The sequence below is a fragment of the Pseudorca crassidens genome, chromosome 15 (genome assembly GCF_039906515.1).
Source record: "Pseudorca crassidens isolate mPseCra1 chromosome 15, mPseCra1.hap1, whole genome shotgun sequence".
Taxonomy (NCBI): Eukaryota; Metazoa; Chordata; class Mammalia; order Artiodactyla; family Delphinidae; genus Pseudorca; species Pseudorca crassidens.
The window spans coordinates 88,853,537-88,878,674 of NC_090310.1; the positions used below are offsets into that span (position 1 = coordinate 88,853,537).

Consider the following 25,138-nt stretch of genomic DNA (forward strand, 5'->3'; position numbering starts at 1 on the left):
CAGCAAGAGGGTGTCCGGCCGGCCAGGATCCACCCCACTGAAGCGCTCGGGCCTGGCGTGAGAGCTGCTTGAACTCCTGAGGTCGTCCGGCTGCAGCTGTAACGGCTGTGGTGCAGGAAGGGCACCCGTGTCTTCGGCTGGGTGGGTGGGTGGAGGGGCTCGCTGAGAGGGGGGCGGACCTTGGGAAGAAGAGGGTCCCGTTCCTTGGGCCAACAGTGTGCGGCCATCTTCCCGTCCTCGTGGCCCCACTCTGCTGGGGCACCACATGAAGGTGCCGACCACGGGTAGACAAGTCCTGGAGGAATGAGGCGGGGGGGGGGTGAGCTCAGGTGGTGCAGAGTGGGGAGCAGGGACCTGGGGGTGGAGTGCAGGGGTGCTGTGGAGAGGACTTCTCTGCTAAGTGTCTTAAGGTCCTCTGTGTACAGGATTCAAAAGTCAATACTGGGTGTGAGGCCCGCTCAAATGCGCCTGTTCCCTGTACACCCCCCACCTGCCCTGTACGATGACTCTTCACCCTCCCAGTGCTTTCTTCATGCAAAACCGAGCAACTACGAATGTGTATTCTCATTCCCTTCCCGTTCTTACTGAAAAGATGGCTTACAACTTCCTGCACTCTGCTTTTCCTTCTTAACGCTGTGCCCTGGAGTGCTAGCCGCACCACCCCCAAAACTGTTCTGGGGAGAGCCTCGCTCTGCACTGCCCTGGTGCTTCACATGTGTCCATTCCTGCTGTATTGGGTGTGCCCAGTGGGAAGTCCCTTCACTGGGAGCATCGGACGTCCTTTGGGGTCAGAGGGCACGGCTTGCCTGAGATGCAAGAGCAGGGAAAGTTAATGGCTTCGAATTGTGTGAGACAAACCCCCCAGCCCGGCAGTGCAACACAACATGAGGCGGCGCCAAGTGGAGAAAGCACCACCGCTGCCCCCAGTCAGCATTTACTCTCATTGACGACGGAAATGGGTTCCATGTGGTCTTCACTTACTCAGTACTTAAATGCCTGTGGGTAAGAGTTTGCTAGGCTCTTGTTCTGGGGTACAAGGATGACCCTGACATGGACCTAGCCCTCAGGTGTTCCCCCTAAATAACGGACCCGTGAGGTAAGCTTTGAGAGCCTGAAGGACTGTAGCAAGTGGTGGGGCTGGCATTGGAGGGCAGCCATGGCACCTGCTTCCCTGAAGTCTCAGTTTCCTCTCGAGGTGAGGATAAAGGCATCCACCTGGCCCAACTGAAGGGTCTGCAAAGCACAGGGCCGGACTGCAGCCACTGTCCATATTTGACAGTATTCTTCCTCATATTTTCTCCAAACAGGTTGGCTTGTTTGTTTATAGACATATTTGTAATAATGTACTTCTCTCACTTTTTTTTTTTTAACCGGTATATGCCCCTCTCACCGTTGTGGCCTCTCCCGTTGCGGAGCACAGGCTCCGGACGCGCAGGCTCAGCAGCCATGGTTCACGGGCCCAGCCGCTCCGCGGCACGTGGGATCTTCCCGGACCGGGGCACGAACCCGTGTCCCCTGCATCGGCAGGCGGACTCTCAACCACTGCGCCACCAGGGAAGCCCTGTACTTCTAATATATATCGTGCATTTTGCTCATTTTACTTTCAGGAGCTATCACAAAAATTTTCAGTGCTATTAGGTAACCTTCGTATACATCTTATAACTATATTTTTCCATTTGAATGTGCTTATTTGTACAGTTGTGCAGGTTTCCATTTTCACTATTACAAATAACACCATCGAGAGCAGCTTGGTGCATACAACTTTTTCTGTATTGGGGAACATTTTCTTAGAAAGAATATCCCTAAAGTGGAACTAGTAGGTCAAGGAGGGACTCACTAAGGCCTGCTTCATTCATTCTTGCAGTGCCCAACACAGCTTCATTCTGAAATTGGTACCGGGTTCATTTGGTTCTCTCACTCCTGTGATTCTGGCCCGGGATCTTTAATCCTTTTGAATCAACAGACACTAATCTGGCCCTTCTGTTTCTTGGTTTTCAAAGGCCTTTTCGTGCCTGCTTGATGTTGCACAATTTAATGGCCGCCAGGCGACTTCCTGAGCTCTCTGCCACTTACAGGCCCTGAGCCTCGGACAAACTGGGCAGTTCAAGGCCGGCATGCTAGCAGAGAGGTGTAAGTGGGCAGAGGTAGACGGGGCTGGAGCTTGTTGGCAAAGAGTTTGGATTTTACTCAACGTGTTTAGGGAGACTTGGATGTCACAAAGTTTCTGTGTTAAGAGTATGACTCCGCTGAGTGGAAAATGGCCAGTGGGCAAGCATGGAAGTGGGGAGGCTGGCCAGAAAATCTGTTGGATGGCTTCTAGGATGAAAACTGGCGCATGCCGGTGTACCGGGCACAGAGCAGGCACTCAGTAAATGGTAGAACTGTTTCTGTCATAAGAAGTGATAGGGAAGGGTAACGAGCAGGTCTCCCCTCCCTCAGGGGGTCAGTGAGATGAGCAGTGGTCGTACCTGGACAGGGAGGGAAGTGAGTGGAAGTTGGTTCAACTGCCCTTTCAAGACATTGTTTGTAGGTGGTTCTGGGAGGGCCCGGACAATGGCGGCGGCACTTCGGTGATTGGGCAGGAAGGCAGGAAGTCGCATCTCTGCGCTGCACGGATGAGCAAACGTCAGTCCCAAACAGTGGCTCAGGGGCCGCCGGCCTCCTGGTCATCTCCCACCAGCTCCCTCTCCCGTTCTTTGACGAGAACAATTATGCGTTCTCAATCTTACGTAAAGCGCGGGGCAAACTCAGCTGCAAGACAAGTCCCCGCACCTCTTCAGGGCGGCTGGCCGCAGCACCTGCCGGCCCACCGGAGAGCACCTGACGCTCTGATGAACAGGCCCCGCCCCCGCGCTCGGCCCCGCCCCTGCGGGGCGGTGGACGCTTCCGACTCCGCGGTGCGAGCTCCGCCCACAGCTCCCGGGGCCCCGCCCGTGGGCTGTCACTCGGGGCTCCGCCCCACTAGTGGGCGGAGCCTTCGCCCAGCCCTTTGGGCGCACGCTCGGCCTGCCCCTCCCGCGGCTCCGACCCGCCGGCGCCCACGTCCTCCCGGGAGCGCGCGCGCCGGTGCGGGTGCGTGCGTGAGCGTGCGTGAGCGTGCGCGCCCCCGCCGCCTCTGCCGGTGCTGCTCCCGCGCCCTCTGCCACTGCCCCCATCGCCGTCTCCGCTGCCGCCGCCGCCGCCGCCGAGTCCCGAGGCGCAGCCCCGGCTGAGGAGCGCGTCGGCCGGCTGCCCAGCAGCGCCGCGCAGGGAGGAGCGGAGCCGGCGGGCGGGCGGGCAGGCGGACAGGTGAGCTCGCGGCGGGCCGGTGGCCTCGCGTCAGGCCGGGCGGGCGGGCGGGCGGGGGTTCGGGGTGACGAGAGCGGAATGAAGAGGCGGGGGCGGGGCGCGAGATGAGGGTGACGGGGGGTGGGGTGAGGGGGTGCAGGGTGGCACGGCGCGGGGTGGCGGGGCCGCGCGCCAGGAGGCGGAAATGGCGACGACCCTCCCTCCCCCTTCCTTCCCCCCTCGGGACCGGGGGCGGCGGCGCGGCCGGAGGAGCGGCGGGAAGGCCCAGGCCGTGCGCCGCGGTCGGGCCACCGGGCCCGCGCTTGGGGGCGGCCAGAGACCCGACGTGCGGCAGCCAGGGCCCCCACCCCCCACCCCAGCGCAGCTCGCGCTCGGGGGCCGGGGTCTGCGCGGGGCGCCCCCGCCCCGGGGGGGGTCTTTGCGGTCCTGAGGGCCGAAAAGAGGGGCGCCGCCGGTCCAGCAGCCACGTAACCTGTGCCTGGGTCATTACGCTTATAGCTCGCGGAATTTAGCTTTGTTCCTTGACGCGCTGTAGATTAATCTCGCGGGTGAAAATCATCTGGTTTGTAAGAAAAAAATGTTTTCTCTGCTCGCGAGGACATCTGAAGCAGTGCCTTGTGTTGTAGTCTTACCGAGAGAGGGTTAGGAACTCATTCCCGTGGGTTCGAACTTGTTTGTGTTGAGCGGCTGGATCAGGGACTCGCTTTTTCATGTGCCTAAGAGATGAGTTCTCAAAATTCGCTCTGTTTTGCTATGCAGGAAAAGAAGCAAAAGTTTCTGTTTTGGTTTTCAGGTTTAGGTGTGATAGGGGTCATAGACTGAGAGGTGCTGTCCTGGACACCTTTGTCCTTACTAGTTGTCTGTTTAAAAACTACCTTGCTGACATCGACAGTTATACTGCCCCGTCTTAAATCTGGTTGCCTGAAGGCAGAACTCTAGTCAAAGCTTCTGAGATTTTGTGTTCGTTTATTTGCTTCTCTCTTGTTAAACGTGGTGCTGAGTTTCAGGATCGAGGTGCCTGTCAGACTTTGAGAGATGAAATTGTGAGGCAGGACTTACGGGCTTTCAGAAACCTCCTGAGAGCGTGCAGCTCTCCTTCCACCTGTGTCAGGGTTGCGGGACTTGGGGCATCTCTGATGGCACGTGGCCAAGCCAGGGGCTGAGTGGCAGGTGCTTCCAGCAGCACGGGGCTCTGAGAGGCACACGTGTTGCAGGACCCCCATGCCTGGCCCCCTTGGCCCTGGTGAAGTCAGAGCAGCCAGGGGTTGTCCCGGTGAGCAGACACTAGAGAGGCACGTGGAGGAGACAAGGCCTTGCTGGGGGATCTCAGCTACGGAACCAGTGTGGCCTCGGATGGGGACCCTTGCGGGGCAGGGATGCCTGTCAGGCCACCCCCATCCTCTGTGACCAGTCTCCCTATCCCTGGCTCCCTGACTCACTCTGCGGGCCCCTCGCCACAGTGGCCTCTTTGCCAGGCTCTTAACAGACTCCTGTGCTCCGTCCCTGGCTCTACCCAGATCACCGGCGCCCTCACCCTTAGGCTCCGGGAGGGCAGGACTTCCCTTACTGCTTTACCTGGAATTTCAGCTCGCCACTTCCTGTTTCCTGTCTCCCTTTCCTGCTTAGTTTTCCCACAGCACTTCATTCTTCTAATGTCCTGTTTAATATATTTATTATACTTAATGTTTTACTGTGAGGTGAAGTCCACAGGGAGGCTGTTTTGTGCAAAGAACGGTGGCTGGCACGTACTGCGTGTCCAGGAAATACTGTTGGAATGAATGGAAGTGATGATTGTAGTAGCAGCTCTGCAATACAGTGACCGTGTCACTGGAAAGTCATTGTGGCTGAGTACTGAGTACTGTGGCTGGGTTCTGAGGGAGGTGTGTGGCAAGTCACCTCCCCTTTGGGAAAGGACAGCCAGTTAAGAGGAAGATCAGAAAGGTACTAGGATCTCCCTGTAAATCTTTTTGCAACTTTTAGTATATAGTTAGTGCAAAATAAAAAGTTTTTTGTCAGATCTACCACTGGTAATAATGCTTTTAGAAATTTTGTCTTTGATTAACCCCCCAGAAAGTAAAACCCACATGCTAGTCCCAAATACTCAGTGACATTTGTTATGTTTTGTTTATAAATTTATTTATTTGTTTGTTTGTTGCATCGGGTCTCAGTTGCGGCATGCAGGCTCTTCGTTGCGGTGTTCCGTCTTCTCTCTAGTTGTGGCGCGCAGGCTCCAGAGCGCGTGGGCTCTATAGTTGCGGCACACGCGGTCTCTGGTTGTGGCACGCAGGCTTAGTTGCCCCGCGGCACGTGGGATCTTAGTTCCCTGACCAGGGATCGAACCGGCGTCCCCTGCATTGCAAGACCGATTCTTAACCACTGGACCACCTGGGAAGTCCCGACATTTGTCGATTAAATGGGTGAGGTGGAGTAATCTGTTGGAACCACGTGAAAGTGAGCTGTTCTGAGGCCTGCTCTGAATCCTGATGTGTGACTGAAGGACTCAAGTCATTTCCAGAACCTTCACTCAGAGTGAATTTATGTTCTTGGTTTTTCATTGTATTAACGTGGTGCTGGGACTGAACAGATACTGCATGTTTCTTGGCCCTTTGTGTTCTTGAGTCCCCCTCACTCGTGGAGGAAGGATGGCTCTGTGCTCAGTGCTGAGCTACCCTGGAGACGTGTGCTTTTTGCTCAGTCTCAGACCTGGAACTTGAGGCCAGGCCTCTGCACTGGTTCCTGTGCTGACCGACCTGACACCACCAGGCAGAATCCCTAGCAGGCTGCTGCTGACCGTGCATCTCAGAGCCCAGGTGTGACGTGCTTGCCTTGGTCCTGGGCTGGAGAAGATGCTCAGTAGGTGTGGGATGAATGACTAAAATTGAGGCTGGGAGGCTGGAGTAAGGAGACGAGGTGGAATTTTATTTAAGGTGGGACTTTGCTTTTAAAGTCAGGAAATAAAATGAGCATGATTTTTTAAAAACATTTTTATTGGGGTATAATTGATTTACAAATGATTCTTTTTCTTTTTTTTTGACCACACTGCACAGCATGTGGGATCTTAGCTCCCCAACTAGAGATTGAACCCTGGGCTCCCTGCAGTGGAGGCCTAGAGTCTTACCCACTGGACCGCCAGGGAAGCCCCAAAATGGCATGATAGACACAGATATAATCACCCTTGAAAAATTCCTTTACTCTTTTATAAAGTACTTTGTACCAGGTTTGGAGCATACAGTGCTGTAGGCAAACCATATATCTCAGCCAGAGGGCAGCCAGTTTTCCAGTAAGGAAACAGACCCTGTGTCTTCAGGGGACAGATGTGGAAGGTGACGGCCTCCTCTTGCCCAGGAGGTGGACAGGAGACTGTTGGCTCTTGACGGTGCTCCCCATGCAGTAGTTAAAACTGCAGTGCTCCCCAAATGGGGCTTGTTTTTATGTTCTTATTGGACGGTCAGATCAGAGCATTCTTCAGCTGCAGACTCATCTCCTGCTCTGTCACAGTCCTTCCCTGTCTGTGTGTCAGCAGAATCTGTACTAGACTTTCCTTCCTGAGAGAGGACGAGACTCGGGCTCACATGATGGGGCCCCACTAAGATGAGGGTCATGGTACCTGCCCTTACTGCCTGTTGGGGGAGTACAGGAGATGGTAAGTGGGAAGGTATGTCATCAACTGCTTCCTAAGTTTAAGTGACAAAGATGCTGAAAAATGACAGTAGTCATATTTTATGAAAATGCTATCCCTCATTTAAGAGAAGGAACTGTTGGGACTTCCCTGGTGCCCCAGTGGTTAAAACTCCAAGCTTCCAGTGCAGGGGGCGTGGGTTTGATCCCTGGTCGGGGGATCTAAGATCCCACATGCCACGCGGTGCAGCCAAAAAAAAAAAAAAAGAGAGAGAGAGAACTGTTAATGCTTTTACTGTGCTGATAGCAAGGCCAGTGCTCAGGTAGTGACATCCCCTGAAGAGGATTAACAGCAGCCTGTTATTGGTCACTCGAAATTCAACCCAGAGGATTTAAGGATTAGATCACCAAACAATTCTTACTTTTGATTTTGTCTTTCGTTGTCTTTGCATTAATTTTGTTAGAGGCCGTTGTATGGGTGAAATGGTATGTTCTCTTGGTTATTAGTACTTGCAGACATTTAATAGGTTTTGGTCTTTAGCAGGTAAGAGTTGTTTTAAATTCTAAGAGTTTTGCAAACATATTGGTAGCTCACATTGAAATTGCAGAAAAGAAGTACAGAATCTCATTCTCCAAAGAGAGAGTGTGTAGTGAGACCATGCATTCAGTGGGTGTCACTGAAAATGCTTTCGTAAGTGGTTTGCTTTTCAAGGGTTGTCCGTATACATCGAAGGCCCACTTCCCTCCAAAATCATACTCCATTGTAGGTGTGTCTACAGCACTGGTTTTTAGAACTTAGTTCTGTGGCAGAAACCGTAGTCTTTTTTTCCTGACATTAAACCCGACTAATATTTTCAAATTTTGTGATACATTGTGAGTGATCAGTGAATATTTCTAGAATGTATGAGTGTAAATGAACCTCGTTCATCATCATGAGTTACTTATAATTTAATATATATTTTTTTATTTTTGGCTGTATTGGGTCTTCATTGCTGTGCGCAGGCTTTCTCTGGTTGCAGTGAGCTGAGGCTACTCTTCTTTGCAGTGCGTGGGCTTCTCATTGTCATGGCTTCTCTCGTTGCAGAGCACGGGCTCTAGGCGCATGGGCTTCAGTAGTTGTGAGCGCAGGCTCAGTAGTTGTGGCGCACAGGCTCAGTTGCTCCGCGGCATGTGGGATCTTCCCGGGCCAGGGATCGAGCCTGTGTCCCCTGCACTGGCAGGCGGATTCTTAACCACTGCACCACCAGGGAAGCTCCGAATTACTTATAATTTTATTGTGCTTTTAATTTCTCTGCACTGAACACGTGACACCAGAAAACATGGCGGTGTACACGGTGAAATGTGCAGTCATTTGGCGTCTCCATTGCTGTGTTCTGAGGAATTCTGTGCCAGCTGGTTATAAAGTTGCAAGCCTGGAAGTCAGAGGATTGGAATGCTGACTTGCTACCCTGCCGGCTGAGCCCCGCCCTGGCTATCTCTGGGATGGCCAGCCCCTTTCTTAGAGAGCTCTCTCTGCCCTTCACCTCTGTTCTTTTCACTGGGTGGAGTGAAATGTGTTATAGTGAAGCCATCAGAACTGAGTTATCCTGTACTGTCTGGCCCTGTGGTGCTTCAGAGGTAATGAATTCGGGCGCTGGGGGTCCAAGACCATAGGCTCCGCGTCACAGCCCCGACTGAGCTGGACCGGGCTCTGCAGAGGGAGCATGTGCCGCTGCCTGGCTTTTAGTTTTTTCCTTCTGTTATTGGAAGGGATTAGCACAGCAGATGTTTGGTTTGTAGTTAGGTGGTCTCAGTGAATCTTCCTTGACTGAAAAGGAGTGTCTTTAATTGGGAGAGGGTTTCTCTAAGATAAATAATGAAAAATTCTAGGTCAGAGAATACAGACTTTATTATTTTTGCCATATATTGCTAAATTTATATTTCCTCCGGCAGTGTGTGTCTTTTCTTCTTCACCTACACAGGATTTTAACACTTTATATTTTGCTGCTAATTTAGCTACTGCTGTAGGGTTTGATAATAAAATGTGAGATTTTTTTCAGCCAGTTGCAATAAATTTTGCTGTGTCCTTTAAAATAAGAATTTTAAGTAAGTTAAGAAATAAAGAGTGATAATTTAGTGATAAATAGGCTTTTTAAGATGCGTGAGACCAGGCCACATCTGGTTTTTTGGTTTTTTTTTAATTGAAAAAGAAGTTGTATTCTGGGTAACAATTTTTACTGGACTGTATTTACCTGATACTTTGAATCATGAGGCTCATCACAAGTAAAGCTGAAATATTTTAACGCAATTTAATGGCCCAGTTTCATTTTGAGATGAAACTAGAACGTCTACAATGTAAGGATTGTCTATGAAGTATTTCTTAACTTGTCGAAGCATAGTTGTCTGTTGGAAACAGTTTGTTTTCTTCTAAAATTCGCTTAGAGGATGCCTCCCCTCCCGCTGCGGCAAACCCTCTGAAGCAGTCTGCTTGCGAGCAGGCCAGGGTTGTACGCATCCGCCGTAATCCCCAGGACAGCCGTGCACGGTAGCTGTTATCCAATCGTGTGGATGAGGAAGGTGCGATTCACATATTTTCTCTGGTATGAAAGTGTGGTATTGAAGAATAAGCACAAGTAATGCTGTCACACACCTTAAAATGACAACACGGAATTTACCTCTTAAAATGCTGTTTCGGTTGGTGACGTTTTCTCTTGCATCATCCTGCCTGGTTGGGTGACCCTAACTGACTGTTACCAACAGCATCCTTCTCCCTGGTGTGTAGTATCCACGTGACTCCCACACTTGTTTCACCTGCCCCTGTCCTTTCTTTTATAAAAATTGATTCGTGACAAGGGTAACTGTAACCCATTATCTGAGGGGGCTGTCCAGGTGGCCGAGTAGGCCAGCCTGTCCAGCCAGCTCCTAACACCATCTCATCCTCACTCAGGCTGGTGGACTGCAGTGCACGTAGGCGTTAGGGGCACTCTTGGACCTGCTCTCCTCTGAGGGAGCTGTGCAAACCTTCATAAGTGTCTGTGATCTACCTCTTACTTGTGGCATTCCTTAAACTGCTCACAGAGTCGCAGTGTCGTGAGGCAGACCTGTCACTTCATCAGACTCCCCTGCTGCTCCCTGGAGTGGGCAGGGGTCTTTGTCCTTTCCTCACCCCAGAATGACCATCCAGCTTACGAACAGCTCGCCTCTTTGGTCACAGGGGCAGAGCGTGTTTCAGTGAGTAGCAGCTCGGTACAGCCTTACCTGATTAGATGCCTGCCCTGTAAAGCCTTGAAGACAGGACTTTTCCTATATTTTTAAAAGGCAAACGACAATAAGGCAAATCAGTGAAGTACGGATTTTACATCTAAAATGTATGCAACAATAATTAATATTAGTGTTCAAGCTGAGAGTCAAATAAAGTATAACCTACATAACTTTCATTCACCATTATAAACTTTGTATGTGTATATATTTTAGTTTAAAAACACAGTAAAGGGTTAATACAGTACCTTATTTAGATAAGGCTTGTAGGTTAGTACAAGAAAATAAGTTATTTGTGCTCAGGACAGGGAAAAATTACTCCGCTTTGTGACATGGTTACCGAGAATCTGTCGAATTGTACAGCACTTGGAGTCAGGTGTGAACCTGAATCCCAGTCCTGCTGATCCCTGGCACAGAGGCCTCCAGATGACCCCGTTTCTGGGCCTTAGTCTTCTCATCTGTAAGTTGGAGGCAGTAACAGTAACGGCTCGTGTAAATCTTGTACCCGGCACTGTTCTCTACATTTCACACGACTCGATCACGGACACACTGTGCCAGGCTGTCTGCAGCCCCACTGGACGAAGAGGAGATGAAGCTGTTGAGTAACTGCCCAGGTCACTGAGCCCATGTGTCGCAGAGCCAGGCTCCAGCCCAGCCAGGTAGCCCAAGAGCTACACTCTCATCACCCACTGGACTGGGCACCTGCCCCACAGGCTTCTTGGTCCGGAGCATGTGTGCCCCTAAGTGCCTGCACATGGTAAGCACTCCCTAGGTTGTAGGTACCATGTTGGTAAAATTACAGCAGTAATCGTAAGTTCTGTCACCAGTACAACTGTGATAGCATGTGCAATGCGTGTGTCTTGACACGCTTCTGACATCAGGCGTCTCTCTACACTTGGCTCGTCCTGGGGTAATTCGTGCAGCTCATACTTGATTTAGTACTAGAATGGTTGGTTTTGGTCATCGTTGCAGGGTCCATTGCTTCATCAGAGGCAGTCAGTCCAGCAGTGGGAACCCTGGCGGCCCCCTCCCCAGGGCTTTCACGTGGGGCAGCCCTGGCTGGGGCGTCCCAGTGCAGCGCGGTTTCCAGTGGATGCGTTTCGGGACACATTCCTGCTGGAGACACAGAAGACGTCGTGGCTGCATCTGCTGCGTTTGATGAACTTCGACCCGCTATGTGTATCTTAGGCTTCTGCTCATTCTGGAGTTGGAGCGTCCAGTCCCCTCCCTGGGGGCGGAGCTGCCCCCAAGCTGGTGGGTCGTTGGGTTGTCAGTGTCACACACTGCACTGCTCTGAGCCTGTGGGCTCTCCCGGGAGCGTTAAGTAGGTCTCTTAGCCTACGTGCTTCTGTGTGACCGTGACTTTGTTCACAAGTATTTTCATGTGATATTCAAAGTTGAGGATTTGAATGTCGTGATGGTCTCTAGATAGTAAGAAATCCTTCCTGGTAAACATTCACGAGAGTGGACTTGCACCTGGTTGCCAGTCAGCGTTACGCCCTTTCTGTCACGATACAGATACCTCCGGTTCTCCAGTCTATCTGCTGATCCGCAGGCCTGGTCCGCGGAGGGCCAGGGGCGGCAGGTGGCTGCCTGGGTTGAAGGGTGCCTGTGACTTCAGTACCTGAGGTTGTAGGGGTTGTGAGGTTAGAACACCAACACCCAGAAAGCTCCCGTGCTCATTACTTTTATAAGAAATACTTTTGCCTTCCACTGTCTAGTTTCATGTTTAGCTTTGAGAAGATGTTAAGGTTTTCTGGAAATGTTTGGCCATAGCACTGGTCTTCCTAGAATCTCTTTCTGCAGCCTTGTGCATAGGTGAGTACCTGTTGGCCCCAGTGCTGTGATGATGGAAATGTCACCTGTGTCTGTCGGTCATGTTCTGGTGTCAGGGTTCCAGCTTGTTTTAGGCGCGCTTTACACAGAGGCAGCGTCGCCCTGTTGTTTGCACCTCAGGGATGCTGGGCAGGCAGGACCAGGAGGGCCGGCTCGGAAGTGGGGCTCTCCCGTCCACATTGGGCCACAGGCAGCCTCCGCTCTGAGTCACAGGCTTTTGAGAATGTTCAGTGTTTTTTTTGACTCTCCTTGTATTCAGACACATAGTTAGAGTTGTTTTGCTCAACTTCTGACCTTTTCCTTTTGACTGACTGTATGTAAGCATTAGTTTATGAAAGAAAATCCTTATTTGGTTTCTGGACGTAAGTCACTACTGATAAAATTAATTCCATAGACCGTACTGAATGCTCGGCCGGTACTGGGGCAGTCGCTCAGTTTATACCTCAGAAGGGCTTAGGGTGCGGCCATGCTGGGGCCTTTCAGCTGCCCCGGGGGTGTCTGCTGAGCCCTTGCTGGTCAGCCTTGTGCTCCCTCTGTGAGGGCCGAGGGTTCAGTGTCTTTAGTACTGGAATACATGCTCTTTTTGTGACCAAGCATTGTGCTTATTGTTAGGTGAAAGTGCTACTTAGTTACTGTGCTTTGGTAGGCTGGCCCGTCTGCCTGGGGTTTAGACCCATTCTCTCTGGTGCTTTGATGATTGGCGGGGAGCCCTTCTTAAACACGGATCCGTTTGACTCTAATGCTCTCTCTTTGTCTTAAGGCTTGGCATCACTGTTGCTTTTTATTTTTCTTAGAATTAAGGAAGAAAGATGGCATCTTTAGGGGTTCCTCTATTTTCCTGAAGAATTTAGGAATTCTTTACGTTTGGAATTCATTTTAAGTCAGGAGTAAAGGGAACGGACGACTGTGAGACTCAGCATCGTCCCTTTTACCCCTTCCATGTTTGTTGACTCTTGCTTATAATTCTTCAGATATGTCTGTGGAGGCCATTGGTGGCCGTTTCCTTCTACTCTGCAGTGTATTAATCTTTTCCTTCTGGAACAGATAATGAGTTCGGAGTCATGCATTCAAACCACCGGTTTTCCACCGTGTTCTGAGTGTGTCCCCAGCACCGGTAGGAGTTGGCCCTCCTGAGGGGGTGAAGTGCTCCAGACCCAGCTGGTTCTTTTTTTTTTTCCCCCCTAATATTTATTTATTTATTTATTTATTTGGCTGGTCTGGGTCTTAGTTGCAGCATGCATGCGGGATCTAGTTCCCTGACCAGGGGTTGAACCTGGGTCCCCTGCATTGGGAGCGCAGAGTCTTAGCCACTGGACCACCAGGGAAGCCCCCACGCCCCCAGCTGTTTCTTGAATGTCCTTTTTCCAAGGTTCCTCATGGATTTTAAATGACGCTTCCTTCAAAGGAGAGAGGTCAGCTGTCTTTGGAACACCAGTTGTACTTTGTCTTTAGTATCTTTATTTTCAGTGAAGTTTTTCTTCTGTGGGGCCAGGCCCCAAGTGTGGGAGGCTATGCAGCCGTGCCCGCACCGGGCTGCACCCCATCCCCTCCCCGAGGTGCTGGCTCACGGTCACTGAATCGCACCTCATGGCTGTGTCCCGACCCATCACCTGGCGGATCCCCTGTTCCTTCTGTCCTGACCCGACGTAGCAGCGTCTCTGTCCTCCTGTCCCAGCGTAGCTGCGCTTACCCCTTGTCCCCTGTGTGACAGGACTTGGTCCTGCGCCATCAGCAGCAGGCGTTGTCCTCTCGCTAACTGCAGGGGGTCGGCCTTTCTTCCTTTCTTCCCTTCTCCTCCTCTGACTTTCATTTGTCCTTTTACTTTTACACTGTCAAGAGAAATTTACATTGTGTTTTGTAAACATAAAGGTGCTTGTCTGTAAGTTTATTGCTGAAAATCCATAAATTGTTTACGTTATTCCCACTTGTGGAAACCACGTTCGTTACAGAGCCTGGACCCTGCTCTGATGACGTTTTCTTCCTAGAGTAGTGCCTCTCTCTCCTCAGGTTCCTAACAGCCTTTTTCTTACATTATTAGCCTTTTTCTTAACTTCTGTATTTTCAGACTACCCATGATACGGTGTATTATCGTTGTGGCCTGGAACTTTCTTTACTCCGGGCACTCTGTCCTCCTACCCCTGGCAACACAGCGGCTTTCAAGGCTGCCTGTCCAGCCACGTTCCTGCGATGACCAGCAGCGGGCAGGGAGGCTGGAGCACCTCCATGGCAGCCCTGGAAACCTCTGCATCTCGGAGGGGCATCCCCAGAGACAGTGAGAGGCCCTGGTGTGGCCTTCCCACCACGGCCTGTCCCCAGGGGACACAGGGGGCAAACCTGTCTGCACACCAGGAGGTGTGGCTCATGGGATTACCCGCTCATCGCTTTTATTTTATTTATTTTTTTATGTTTTAGTTTTATGGTCCCGAGGCGTGTGGGATCTTAGCTCCCCGACTAGGGATCGAACCCACACCCTCTGCATTGGAAGGCGAAGTCTTAACCACTGGACCGCCAGGGGAGTCTCTGTTCATTGCTTTTAAACCCACCTTGTCTTTGTAATGGATGCTTGTATTAAAATATGATTGTTTTAAGTATTATTTAATGATGTGTGTAGAAGTAACAGAATTTGTAGCTTTTGTAAAAATTTTTGAGACTGCCTCAGGTAATTTTGGAGGTTTTTGAATAAAGTACTCTCAGAATGGAACCAGATAGAGAGTCCTCACCACCACCCATAATCCTCCCCTGTGGAAGTTAGAGTGCACCTGCAGGTCCCAGGGGAAGACTGGACATGCTGTGGGGGCGTCTGGGACTTCGGGGCTGGCATTGCTCAGACGAGTGATGCTGGTCTGTGTCTCATGCTGGGCCCAGGTTAACCCCAGATGGAGCGGATGACCTGTGGGTGACAAAACTTTAGAATAAAGTGTAGGAGAATTCGCTTTGGATTTTGGGATGGAGAAGGATTTATTGAACAAAAAAGAGAAAAAATACGTTCACACAGATTTGATATATTCAGTTACATTAAATTGTGAGAGGGAATTCCCTGGCAGTCCAGTGGTTAGGACTCCGCGCTTCCACTGCAGGGGGCACGGGTTCAATCCCTGGTCAGGGAACTAAGATCCCGCGTGCTGTGCAGTGTGGCCAAAAAAAAAGAAAAAGTGAGAGATCTGTTGCATGATAATGTGCAAATAGGTAACACTACCCAAGTGTACACGTAGGAGTGGTTAAGGTGGTCAGTCCTATAGTTTTTACCACAATAGAAAAATGTATGAACTTGTGTTCATGATAAGTAAAAAGAGATGGGTGGGAAATCGGGAAGGCTGGGGGCGCCCATCATTGTGGGGTGTGGTCATCTGGGTAGCGGTTGGCCTGCCCCTTCTCTGGGACCCTAAAGTTCCACTTGTAGGTACACACCCTACAACAGTTCTTCCTAATCTGTTTGTGGTGAAGGATCAGATTTTATTTGTTTTCATTTCCATTGTGTCACAGGCTGATACTTTTGTAAACTACAATGAAAATGACTAGCTAGAAGAATAAGTTGCAAACAAAACAAAAAAATGCAAGCCCAGATTTTTTTCTTTTTACGTTTTTAAAATAAACATACAGTAAAATTGACCTTTTTTTTTGATGTATGGTTCTCTTGAGTTTTAATACATAGAGATTTGTGTAACCATCACCCTGCTCAGGCTGTGGAACACGCTCATCCGTACCCACCCCCCACGCCCACAGCATCCACTGTTCTGCTCTCTGTAGGTATAGCTGTCTTTTCAAGAATGTCACGTACATGGAATCATAGAGCTTCTAGCCTCTGCGGCCAGCCTCTCTCACTCAGCCCAGTGTTACTGAGAATCCTCCACGTTGTGTGATGGACGCTTCGTTCCTTTCTGCTGCCGAGTGGTGCTCCATTGTGTTCACCTTCCAATTTGTTATCCTTTCACAGGGACATATGTGTTGTTTCTGGGTTTAGCGATTATAAATATTCATGTACAGGTTTTCCATGTGAACATTAATTCCCGTTCCTCTTGAATAAATGCTCAGGAGCGGGATGGCTGGGTCACGTGAAAGCCTGTCTTTAACTTTATAGGAAACTTCCAGCTCTCTTCCAGAGTGGCTGCCCCGTTTGGTGTGCCACCAGCAGTGTACGGGTCTAGCCACTGGGTGTTGTCTGGTTATTTTTTAAGCCATTCTGATACATATGTAGTGGTATCTCATTGTAGTTTGAAGTTGCATTTCCCAAATGGGTAGAGATGTTGAGTATCTTCTCCTGTGCTTATTTGCTATTGCTTTGACAGTTGGGTAAGTTTTGCTGTCAACTTCTGCCCTTAGCACTAACCTGAGCTGGCAGGGCATCACCCCGTGCCCGGCACTGCCCTAGAGAAACTGTAGGTGGGAATTGCTCAGAAGGTTCAGAGGACCCCAGTAATAGCAAAACCTGGGAATGACCAGGCATCTTCCAGTAGAAGAATGGATTGACAAGTTGTGGCCTGTTCCCAAAATGGAATTTGTCCAGTACTAGGAATGAGTGAATTATAGATATATCCAGCAATTTGGGAGAATCTTAGAAATATATTGAGTTTCAAAAACAAGTCACGGGCCAAAAAAAACAAGTCCCAGAAGGCTGCATACACAGTGTTAAGACCATTTGTTTTTTAAACAAGGTCTTATTTATTTATTTACTTGTGGATGCATTGGGTCTTCATTGCTGCACATGGGCTTTCTCTAATCGTGGCAAGGGGGGCTACTCTTCGTTGCGGTGCGCGGGCTTCTCATTGCTGTGGCTTCTCTTGTTGCAGAGCACAGGCTCTAGGCGCACGGGCTTCAGTAGTTGTGGCTCGCGGGCTCTAGAGCGCAGGCTCAGTAGTTATGGCACATGGGCTTAGTTGCTCCGTGGCATGTGGGATCTTCCCGGACTAGGGCTCAAACCCGTGCATTGGCAGGCGGAGTCTTCCCCCCCCCCCCCGCCCCCGTACGCGGGCCTCTCACTGCTGTGGCCCCTCCCGTCGCGAAGCACAGGCTCCGGACGTGCAGGCTCAGCGGCCACGGCTCACGGGCCCAGCCGCTCCGCGGCATGTGGGATCTTCCCAGACCGGGGCACGAACCCGTGTCCCCTGAATCGGCAGGCAGACTCTCAACCACTGTGCCACCAGGGAAGCCCAACAGGTGGATTCTTAACCACTGTGCCACCAGGGAAGCCCAAGACCATTTTCTTAAGCTGAAAAAATTAAAACTAAATAGTGTTTAGGGAGAAACATATGAGGTAAATTTCTTTAAGCAAGGGATTGTAATAAACATTGCTTCAGGGTAATGTATATGGGGAGAATGCAGGAAGTTTCAAAATTATTGGTAATTTTCTAGTTTTTAAATTGAAGGATGGGATCATGGTGTTTATTTTATCATGATGCATCATGACTTATATGTGCCATATCTTCCTTTCTGTGTATCAAATATTATATAAAATATTTAAAACAGAACCAAGGGACTTCGCTGGTGGCTCAGTGGATAAGACTCTGCACTCCCAGTGCAGGGGGCCCAGGTTCGCTCCCTGGTCAGGGAACTAGACCCCACATGCATGCTGCAACTAAGAGTTTGCATGCCACAACTGAGGAGCTCACGTGCTGCAACTAAGGAGCCCGCCTGCTGCAACTAAGACCCGGCGCAACCAAGAAAGGAAGGGAGGGAGGGAGGGGGATTAAAACAAAAACAAAAACAAAAACAGAACCAAATAGCCTTCCTTTTAAGACGTTTTCAAGTCTGTTCTTCCAAAGTTGGCATATGATTTTTCCAAAGTTGGCATATGATTTTTTTCTGCAATAGTAGGTTGAATTCAACAGCAACTCTTCATAAACATTCAGTGCGTGCTGATTTTACACACGGAGATACAAGAGTCAGAATACACATCTCTTTCCCCTGCAGATGTTTAAGTCTTCTAAGGAGCATAGACGTGCCCTGTGAGCACAGGGATTTTTGTCCATTTTGTTTACTTTGTTCACTGCTAAATCCCCAGCTTTGAGAGCAGAGTGTGGCACATGGCAGGTGCTTCCTAAATATTTGTTGAACAAATAAACAACACACAGACATATGCTCAAGGCTCAGGATGGCTGCATAGAATGTGATGGGTTCTGCTGTACATCCGTGGATCCCCACCAGGGATCTCGCTTCACAGTCGGAGGTCTCAGTAGGCGTTCCACGTAGGAGTGGGCAGGACGTTGAGGAGACCCCAGGTGCTCAGGGTTGGCAGCACTGCCTCTGCCTAAGAGCGAGCTGTCAGGCCGTGAGGCCCAGTGGGCGCAGTGGCAGGAAGAGGCTGGTGTCAGACAGGGTCTGTGTCCAATAGGACCTTGTAGGGCAGGCCCGGGAGCTGGGATTTGATGCTGCAGCCAGTGGGCTGTTGGGGAAGGACCTGAGTGGGGTGGTGACAGGAGTAGAGCCGTGCTTTACAGACTTGTCCTGGCGGCAGTGAGGGAGGACAGACTGCGTATGCTCCAGAAAAGCCTCCCCCTTTACCGGACCCCTGCCTCTTGGGGTTGGCGAGCTTTGACTGGTTTGAAGCCCATTTTTCCCTGCTCGTGTGTGGCTTGGCTGCCCCGCAGTGTGGAGGAGCCCCAGTACTCTTCCTAGCAGCACCAGGACGCACTGCAGATTTGCAGAATGTGCCCATTGTTTGTTTTTAAAGGTATGTGTTACTAAAAATGACGCAGCCTGAAGGTCAGGACCTAACCCTCCTGGGCCCAAGGCTGGGAGCATAGCTGGGATGGCAGTTCCTGAGTTAATAGCAGGTGTAGCTCAGGAGATGTGGCTGCTCCCCAGGTGCTGACGTGGGCCTCGGGGATGCCTTTGAAATTTAATCGAAACGGGTTTAGGAAAAACCAAAATGCTGAGGTGCTACCTCAAATAGCAGACGTGACATTTCCTGGTGGTCCAGTGGTTAGGACTTGGCGCACTCACTGCTGTGGCCCGGGTTCAATCCCTGATCGTGGAACTTAGATCCTGCAAGCCACACAGCGCAGCCAAAGAAATAGAAAACAAAACAAATAACAGGTGCTGGACTCCTGGACTCCTCAGGCAAAGACAAGTCACCACCTCAGCACAGCTGGCCTGTTCCTGGACCTTGAGGCTGGCGGCAGAGGACACCTGGTTTCCCCCGTGACACTCTAGTGGAGCCTCCTCACGGCGTTGAGCTTGGAGCTGTGTGCCTGTGGTGCCAGGTATTGGGGAGATGGGGGAAATCGAGGGAAGCAGAAGACAGGTCACAAGACAATGGGAGAAACCAACTCTGGGGAGGGGAGAGCACTGACCAGGTGCAAAGGGGATGGTCTTCAGTTTGTCACTTGTGGGACATTATTTTTAGGATGATTTTTTTTCCCGCTTTGGAAAAATGTTTATTTCTTTTAAATCATTAAAGTATACCCGATCACTATAGAAAATTAAGAGGGATAAACAACAAGGTCCTACTGTATAGCACAGGGAACTATATTTGATATCCTGTGATAAACCATAATGGAACAGAATATGAAAAAGAATGTATATATATGTATAACTGAATCACATTGCTGTACAGCAGGAATTAGCACATTGTAAATCAACTATACTTCAATGAAATAAATTTTAAAAAATAAAATTAGAATAAACCTCAAAAAAAGAAAATTAAGAAAATAAAATATTAAGACTTTTGAAAAAAGTTGATTTTAATGATTTAAAAACCCCACAAAACCCGATTCCTTCTCTCTCCCCTTCACTGTCTTCCACAACCTTTCTGCTTGACAGGAGCCTCCTAGATGCATTTCCCAATATCACACGTGCTAAGAATGAAGTCAGATCTGTCCGTTTGCAGTTCAGGTCACTCTCTTAGTTACAAGACCGTGTCCCAACTGAGCATGAAACTTAAAAGTGCGTATTTCCTGGCAGTGGGTAGTTTCTAACTAGAATGTTAACTTTTGAAACGTGTGTGAAAATGATGTAGAAATTTACATGTAATAATTTTTATGCTTGGACAGCATTTATTTCATTTTCTGACTCAAAATTATAAAATACCAGTTTGAATCATGTTCATAGCAGCTGTTTTATTCTTAAAGGGCCAGATGTAAGTATTTTCGGCTACCTGGTGACACAGTCTCTGCTGAGAGCAGCCACAGAATGACAGACAAACGGATGTCTTTCTGTGTCTCCATGAAAGTTGTAAAAACAGGCAGCCTGCCATCACAGAGTAGAGAATTTTATGTTTCATTTGGTTCTCTCGTAGTATCTAATTCATGTTGAGAACAGATCCCATTAATTACAACGGCTGCTCTGTTTCCTGCAGGTAAACTTGACATACAGTGAAAGGCACAGATCTTAACTGGATTTCAGTGAGCTTTGGTGTGTACACTTGTGAGACCACTCTTGCATTTAAATTAAGAATATTCCTGTCTCCTAGGAGGTCCCCTTACCTCCCTGAAACAGTCGCTTTTCTGGTTTATATCACGACCTTGTTTTTCCTGTTCCTAATATTTGTATAAATGGAGTCATTTTGTGTTTCTTAGCTTGTTTGCGTAACACATTGTGTTTGAGATTTATTGATTTCATTGCTTTATCAGTATGTTATCCTTCTTTTATTGGTAAGTAGTGTTCTGTATAGAATAGACCAGAAATTGTCAGTCCTTCTGTTGATGACCCTGTGTGGTGTTTGCTTTTCTTAGAGCTCTGTGCTGCCTACTTCACATAAGGTGTCCATTTCTCCCCCACCCCTGCTTCGCTGTGCGAAGCTGTCCTGTTTGTCTTACTTGCAGCACAAACCGCACAAGCCCAGGTTGATCAGTTCCTGCTTCCAGGAGTCTTGTGTATTTTTTAAAAAGAAAGAGGAAACGATCATCTGTTACCTCTGTGCTCCCCACTTCCAGTGGCCTTCATTCCTTCTAAAGACGCTGGTTTCTATCTGGTGTCATTTCCCCTCGGTCCAGGTAACTCTCATTGGTGTTTCGTGAATTTTAGGTTTTTGTGATGGGTTCTCTTAGTCTCTGTCGGAAAATGTCTTCATTTCAGCCTTTGTTTCTGAGGGGTGTTTTTTCTGGAAATAGAATTCTGGTTTGACAGGTATTTTATCTGAGCGCTTTCAAGTTGGGCACCACTACCCTCTGGGTGCTGTGATTTCTAACGAGGGGGATATGGCTCACACTCTCGCTCCTCCGCAACGCGTCCATTTTCTCTTGATCTCTGGTTTTCAGCAGTGTGACTGCTGGGCCTGGGCGTGATTCTGTCCATATTCATTCTGTCTTCTGCAGCCAGGTGATCTGCAGTGGGCCTCTGCTGCTCCCATCACGGTGTTCTAGGGGAGCTATGCTCACCCTGATTTAGGGTGTCTTCCCTCCCCAACACTCCCCGGCATCAGGGGTGGTGTCTCCTGCCCAGCACCCGGCGTGTGTGTAAATGCTTTTGAACCTGTGATCCTGGGGAAGGGTAAACGCCCTTCGAGACAGACGTGTGTCCTGTGAACAGAGTCATCGTCGTTGGAGCCCCAGCAAAGCACATTGAAAGTCGTCTTTATTGCTTGGGTGTAGGGTTGCACTGTCGCTGTGCCGGAATCCCGTACCCGCCAGCGGTGACAGGAGGGAGGTGTCTTCCTCGGGGAAAGTTTGTATCTGATGCAGTCAGCGGGCTCTCCTCATCTCAGTGGAGAAACTCACAAAGTAAGGGATCTCGTTTCTCTGTTCTTTGGTATGAAGATATTATCAGGGTCATTGTTCCGTATTACATGGGAACCTAAGATTCCAGTTGGAAAAACCCTCGGAAGCCAGAGCTAGTGGGGCTTAAACCATGATCTAAAGTAAGAAGAGTGACTGACGGGGGACGACAGTGAGTACACTTGGATGGTTTATGTCAAAAATGCTATCACCTCGTTCACAGCTTTTCCAGCAGCTTTTCGGGGTGGGCGCTGTTGCTGCTGTCTGGCCTAATTGCTTCACATTGCAACAAATTTCTTTGGATTTTGCCATCTTGATTGGAAATGCATATTCACAACATTTCTTGCCCACGTCTTCGTTTTGTATTTGTGCAAAGTTAACTTTGAGGACCGAAAAAGAGTCACAGTAACTAAGCCGACACTTGCCCACAGCACACAAATGTAAGTGCCTGTTCACAACACCCAGCTTCCCTAAAATAATTCACAAGAGAGCCATTACTTGACCCCTGGGTCAAGGGTTGTGCCTGCTTCCGTAATTAAGTCAGGTTTATGGGTGCACAGTTGTGCCCATTCTTTTAGACATTGTGTGCTTCCATGCTTCAAAGGCAGAGCTGAGAACTTGGGACGTGGAGACTGTCTGTATGGCCCACAAGACTGAAATATTACTGTCTTGCCCTTTACCAAAAAGCTTGCACACCAGCTTCTAGAGTAATAATACTTTGACGAATAGCACCAAAGTAAGCCTTGGTGTTAAAGTCTGTGCTGACTTCTACTGCCCCCAGCTTGCTCTTTCCTGGTGTTTGACTTCTTGGCTTAGACATAATTAACTTAGGCTTGAGTTGTCCAGACCCATCGCTGTGCTGTCAGTGATTTCATTAAAATATAACGAAGTTTATTTAGTCTCTCGCTCTTACTGTTTGTGATGTCAGAAAACTCTAATGATTGAAAATTGGGTTGGAGGGAGTCCACATGAGGATGTTTGCTGGTTCTTAGGAGAATTTGGAGTTGACTAGACCCTGGTTGGCTGGATCCTCCGTTAAGGTCCCTTTGATTGGCTAGTAGCCAAAACAGATCCCCAAATGGACAGCTTGCTCTTGAACTCTGATGAGAAGGGATTCTGTGGGGACTGTTGGAGACTTGCCGGCTGTGAGAGGGAAGTTAGTGCACGGGAATGTGGGCCAGACTCCTGGGGCTAAAGGACCTTGTCGGCCAGGAAGGCTGGGTTCTCAGTACCCGCGACAGTCCGACATGCTAAAGTCGTGTGTCCTGGAAGTGACTTGTGACAGAGCCTCTAGGAGGGCAGACATGCATCTGGAAGCACAAGAACGACAACTTTGTAGTTTTTATAAAAAAAGATACATACATAGATTTATAAAAAGTTCATGCAGTGCAGAAAAGGCTACAGAAGAAAATGATTTTAAAAATCAAGCAATAGTGTGGGAATAGGTAAAGAAATGGTAGACAACAAAGAATAAGTCTTTTTTTTTGGCGGTGTGTGGGCCTCTCACTGTTGTGGCCTCTCCCGTTGCGGAGCACAGGCTCTGGACGTGCAGGCTCAGCAGCCATGGCTCACAGGCCCAGCCGCTCCGCGGCATGTGGGATCTTCCTGGACCGGGGCACGAACCCGTGTCCCCTGCATCAGCAGGCGGACTCTCAACCACTGTGCCACCAGGGAAGCCCAGAATAAGTCTTTTAACCTCTACTCCCTGGTTCTTCCCAGAAACCAGATTACCAGATACTTACCTTCCGAAGATACTCACATCGTCTTTTATTTTTATTACTTTTTAAAATTTATTTATTTATATTTTATTTTTGGCTGCACTGGGTCTTTGTTTCTGCATGCAGGCTTTCTCTAGTTGTGGCAAGCAGGGCTTCTCTTGTGGAGCACGGGCTCTAGGCATGCGGGCTTCAGTAGTTGTGGCATGCGGGCTCAGTCGTTGTGGCGCACAGGCTTAGTTGCTCCGCGGCACGTGGGATCTTCCCAGACCAGGGCTCGAACCCGTGTCCCCTGCATTGGCAGGCAGATTCTTAACCACTGTGCCACCAGGGAAGTCCCCACATCGTCTTTTAAATAGAAGCGTTCCAGTTTCCCTCGAATTTGGCAAACAGAAGATCACGGTGATACTAATAAAACTGCTGCTCTCTCACCACGGCAGACCCGCCCCCTTAACCAGGGGCGCCCGTGTGCCAGGGGCCGCTGGGGCCGAGGGGCTGCACACACTTGGCCCACCCGTGTGCTGACCCGCCGTGGGGGCCAGGAGGTTTGCGGTGGGCTTGTTGCTGGCGCTCCTGCCGCCCCTCAGTGGGGATCTTGCATTTCTGTGGGTTTGTCGCCTGCCTGCAGACCTGTTGCCCCGGCTTCCATTGTTGATGACTTTCCTCTGGTTCACATCTTCACTGGCTGGATTTTATCACCAAGTTGTTTTTTCTGGAAGCTCTTGGTTCCATACGTTCTTGAATCCACATGAGCATTAACCTGTTCCTCTGTGTGGGGAGAACTTGCCTGATGGTGTCAGTGTCCAGGCAGAATGTCCCGCATTGCTCCACCACATTCTGGCACTGAGTGTCACAGGGTCGTGCCACACCTGGTGGGGGAGGGAAAGCTGCCGGGCACTAAGGACTGGGTATGCAGAACCTGCTTTTTAATCCCCGGGATTGGGAGATGCGTGTATCGTTGAACAGGTGTCAGCCTTTCAAGTTTGGTCATAGTTGCTGGCAGTTCACTGAAACTAAGAAAATTCATTCTGGGGCTTTCCTGGTGGCGCAGTGGTTGAGAATCCGCCTGCCAATGCAGGGGACATGGGTTCGAGCCCCGGTCCGGGAGGATCCCACATGCCACGGAGCAACTAAGCCCGTGCACCACAACTACTGAGCCCGTGCTCTAGAGCCTGTGCTCTGCGACAAGAGAAGCCACCTCAACGAGAAGCCCGCGCACTGCAACAAAGGGCAGCCCCCGCTCGTCACAACTAGAGAAAGCCCGCATAGCAACGAAGACCCAACGCAGCCAAAAATAAATAAATATTTTAAAATATAACAAAATATACAAAGCATTCTTAAAACTCAGCAGTAGAAAACAACAACAAAAAACAGAAAAGAAAATTAATTCTAAGGTTTTGAAAGTCAGTGATCTGTCTGTACCTGTGAACAAGCAGGTGATGAACCACAGTGACTAGCTTACCTAGTAACTAAGCCAGGTGTGTGCTGATTTTTCTTAGGGTGGTTCTGTCCTAGACTAGGAAATGTTGCCCCTTGTTGCAAGAACGTCTGCGATCTCTGGTGTAAGCGGTGCTGGAGAATCATGACTTAAATGCTAAAGTTCCACAGGGAATTCTTTTTAGTCAAATTAAGTAGCTGACTGCCTCTAGACGTCTCAGGTAATCATATAGTTCTATAAGCAGATACAAAAGTAGTTATTGATATTTTCCTGTGGATGGGCTCTAAAGCGCTATTTAGTAGGCACTGAGTAACTGAGAATACAAAATGATTTGTCAGAGTTGTATTTTCCATAAC

The 25,138-nt window shown here is 49.5% G+C and overlaps 1 protein-coding gene across 5 annotated transcripts in view; it reads left to right on the forward strand.

The window, feature by feature from the left end:
* Positions 1 to 3,105: 3,105 nt before the first annotated feature.
* DNAJC5 (DnaJ heat shock protein family (Hsp40) member C5) overlaps positions 3,106 to 25,138 on the forward strand; it is a 30,919-nt gene continuing 8,886 nt past the window's right edge. The window contains exon 1 of one of the 5 annotated variants that reach the window (XR_010935537.1): positions 3,106 to 3,288. The gene's annotated coding sequence lies outside the window, so the exon portion shown is untranslated. Of the gene's footprint in view, positions 3,289 to 6,777; positions 6,944 to 8,377; positions 8,524 to 25,138 lie in introns of those variants that run through there. The other 4 variants (XM_067708781.1, XM_067708782.1, XM_067708784.1 and 1 more) reach the window with 4 other exon arrangements.